Raw genomic sequence first — 4,090 nt, forward strand, 5'->3', positions numbered from 1 at the left:
GCCCCACCTGCCCGCTGCGCTGGTCTGTCTGGCGCCCTGTCCCCAGGAGCACCCGCTGCATGGCCTGCTGATGCCGTCCTCAACGACGTCGCCTCTGCCCGCTGACCTGCTCGCTGCTGCGATGCAGGCCTACCGCGAACCGCTCCTGTGCCAGGGGACCGGCCTGGCGCCGCTGCATCCCGCAGTACTTTGGCTCCGGCCGGCGATGTCCTCACTTCCTGCCCGGCCTGCGGTTCCGGCGCGGCTCCCGCTCTCCTTCTTGCGGCGCCCGCATGTCGGCTGGGCGGATTCCTGCCGGGATGGGCGCTGAGGGGGGGAAGCTGCCCCTGTGGTCGCGCCGCCCGCAGGGTCCCTGGAGGGGCTCCGCAGCTGTTGCCTGCTGCACGCAGTCACCTCCGGTGACAACCTCTCAGGGGGCCTCGTCCTCCTGCCCCGCTGGCTAGTTCCGGACGTATCCACAGACCTGAGGAGAGAGGACAGCTGAGACTGGAGCCATCCTCCCCTTCTGGACCAGGCCACATCCTGGAGCCTGGACATGAGCGCAACCACGGTCTCCATCCTTCTTCTGTGATCAGGTAGGGTCTTCGGTTCTCTGCTCCCTGACGCCGAATGTGGTTTATCCCGCACTTTCTCCCACTACCCCCAGGCCATCCCCACCCAGAACTCCTCTGATGACCCAGTCCCAGCCATTCAGGACACCGAGGCCCAAACAATTTTGAAAACCGGCCTGCCCATTGCAGTCATGGGGGGCTTCCTCTCAGACTGTGCCCTCCCCAGCCCCCATCTTGAATTTCTGAGGTAATATTGATCCCATACATAATGTAGGAGCTGATACTACACTAGTACATGATGTCTGAGGTGAATGTGCTCCTATCATCTATAATGTGAGGTGATAACCCCAGTATTATACTCCCTGAAACTGCAGACATGCTTCCTCCTGTTCATCCTGTGTTAGAACGAGGGAGAGAGACAGATTTCCTGTTCTATATAAACCCCACCCTCCTCACAGTAACCCACCAGGCACATACATACTGTGCTTCTTACTCTGAAAGCAACATCACTCTTGCTTAAAATCTACACCACTATACCAAATAAGCTGCAGGAGTAAAGGTCCACCCATCCCCAAGTCATGTCCTCCTCTGCCTATGGCTCCAGTGGTTTCTAGAGTTTTATAATCTTACGATCATTGCAGTTCATTGCAAAAGAACAGATAATGTATACTAACAATACTTATTTTATTAGATATACCATTATAAAAATATTGTAAAACAAAACACACATAAAGGTGTAAAAACTCGTAGACAGAAACAGAGGTCTGGAATTCAGCTCTTATGAAAAACAGTACAAATGACAGAAAAATGTTAAAGCATGACATTCAGGGCCGCCATCAGGGCATGACAGCCCTTACTGCTGTATGGGGCCCGGTGAACAGCAGTACAGAAGGGGGCCCGCAGATCAGGGGCCCGCTCCTGTGCTTCCAGTCATCGGGCCCCAAGTGCTTTGTGTCATCGGGCGGGCCACCAGTGTACGCTGCGGTCGCCGGTCGGGCCCCAAGGGTGCGCTGCGGCCGGCCTGCAGCGCACACATCAGCAGAGCCACCACAGCGGGCGACATCTCTTAAGCTACAGAAGTGCTGAAGGACCTGTGGTGACGTCATCATTATCACAGGCCTTCAGCATTGATCAGCTCCGCCCCCTGATCACATGACGATGATGTCACCACAGGTCCTTTCAGCTCATACAGCAGCAGCTCTATCTTCACTGCAGGAGCGCGGTCAGGTAAGTAGAAAGTTTTTATTTTATTTTATTATTGAAAGGGGCAGAATGGAGACACACAGGGGCAGATATGTAGACACGGGGCAGAATACAAGACACGGGGGCAGAATGCAGATATGGAGGCAGAATGCAGACATGGGGGCAGAATGCGAGACCCGGGGGCAGAATGCGAGACCCGGGGGCAGAATGCAAGACATGATGGGGCAGAATGGACATGGGGCAGAATGCAAGACATGGGGCAGAATGCAAGACATGGGGGCAGAATGCAGGATGTGGGGGCAAAATACAAGACATGGGGGCAAAATACAAGACATGGGGGCAGAATGCAAGACATGGGGGCAGAATGCAGACAGAAGGGCAGAATGTGACAGTAAGACACAGGAGGGGGCAGAATGTGACAGTGAGACACTGGAGGGGGCAGAATGTGAGACATGGGGGCAGAATGTAATTTTCAAAAACTGACCGTCACATCCAAGTATAAGTATAGTGTGAACAGGTACTTAACTTAGAGTCACCAACTCATATATATTCAAGCAAAAAAGGAAGCACACTGTAACGCCAAACCATGCAAACATAAAAAATGAATAATAAATTGCATTACTGCATTAGAAATATGAAAAATGAAAAATTGAGAAAGTTTAGCGCATAAAATGGCCAAGTTATGTGTACCTGGAAGCCACGTTAAGGCATTTCTCATTTTCCAGGTCCCTATTCTATGCCAATCCTCACTAAGACTGTAGTCTCCATCTGAATGGGAACCTATGAAAAATCCTTAGGACTGAAGTCTATATCTCTGTGGAGGGGAAATGGCCCTGGTTTGATTAAAAACGCCTGCAGCTAACAGGTGGAGTGCTCAGTCAGAAGGTAAATGAATGCAAATTTCAAAAACTGACCGTCACATCCAAGTATAAGCATAGTGTAAACTGGTGCTTAACCTAGAGTCACCAACTCATATATATTCAAGCAAAAAAGGAAGCACACTGTAACGCCAAACCATGCAAACATAAAAAATGAATAATAAATTGCATTACTGCACTATAAATGTGAAAAATGAAAAATTGAGAAACTTTAGCGCATAAAATGGCCAAGTTATGTGTACCTGGAAGCCACGTTAAGGCATTTCTCATTTTCCAGATCCCTATTCTACGCCCATCCTCACTAAGGCTACTTTCACACATCCGGCTTTTTGAATCCGGCACTATGCGCGAAAAGTGTGAAAACTGGATCCGGAATTGGATCCGGTTTTGTCACATAGAAAGTAATGATCGCCGCATCGTGCCGGATGTACATGCGATGGCCCTGGTTCTTTCCGGATACAGCAAAAATGCGCCGTCCGGCGTCTGCAAAAAACGTTTCCTGCAACGTTTTTTGACAGTGCCGGAACGGCTTTTTAAAGTGAGCATGCCCGGACACTGTATGATTTAACCCCACAGGTGCCCGGCAAGCGCAAGACTCTCTCTCTCCATACCTTTCTTTGTCTTACTCACTCGTCCCCCTGCTCTCTCCAGATGGCTCTCATCGCTGCGGCTCACGTCTCTACAGCTGGCTCTCTTCGCCTGGTGCTGCGGCTCCTTTAAATTTTATCCAGGCCGCATCCGGCGACGCATCCACATCCGGTGTCACCGCTACAGGCCGGTTCCGGCGGCACAGCTTTTCGCCGCACGCCGCCGGAACCCTAAGGCTGGAGTCACACACAACGAATAAAAAAATCGGTCCCATTTTAACGGTACGAAATTGCACAAAGAATTCTTGTCCAGGGATCCGTCTGTCATCCATGCTGCGATTGTCTCGGTCCGAGGAACGGATCCGATAAAAAAATGCATGATGGGAGCAGCACCATAGAATAACATTGGGACGAATGCAATGCGATTTTTAACGCATTGCATTCGTCCGATTTAATCGCTAGTGTGACTCCAGCCTAAAACCGGATGTGTGAAAGAGGCCTAAGACTGTAGTCTCCATCTGAATGGGAACCTATGAAAAATCCTCTGTTAGAAACGCCTGCAGTTAACAGGTGGAGTGCTCAGTCAGAAGGTAAATGAATGCAAATTTCAAAAACTGACCGTCACATCCAAATATAAGCATAGTGTGAACATGTGCTTTACCTAGAGTCACCAACTCATATATATTCAACAAAAAATGAAGCACACTGTAACGCCAAACCATGCAAACATAAAAAATGAATAATAAATTGCATTACTGCATTAGAAATATGAAAAATTTGAAAAATGAAAAATTGAGAAACTTTAGCGCAAAAAATGGCCAAGTTATGTGTACCTGGAAACCCCGTTAAGGCATTTCTCATTTTCCAGGTC

The sequence above is a fragment of the Dendrobates tinctorius genome, unplaced genomic scaffold, assembly GCF_039654945.1.
Source record: "Dendrobates tinctorius isolate UK_male_01 unplaced genomic scaffold, ASM3965494v1 ptg000209l, whole genome shotgun sequence".
Taxonomy (NCBI): Eukaryota; Metazoa; Chordata; class Amphibia; order Anura; family Dendrobatidae; genus Dendrobates; species Dendrobates tinctorius.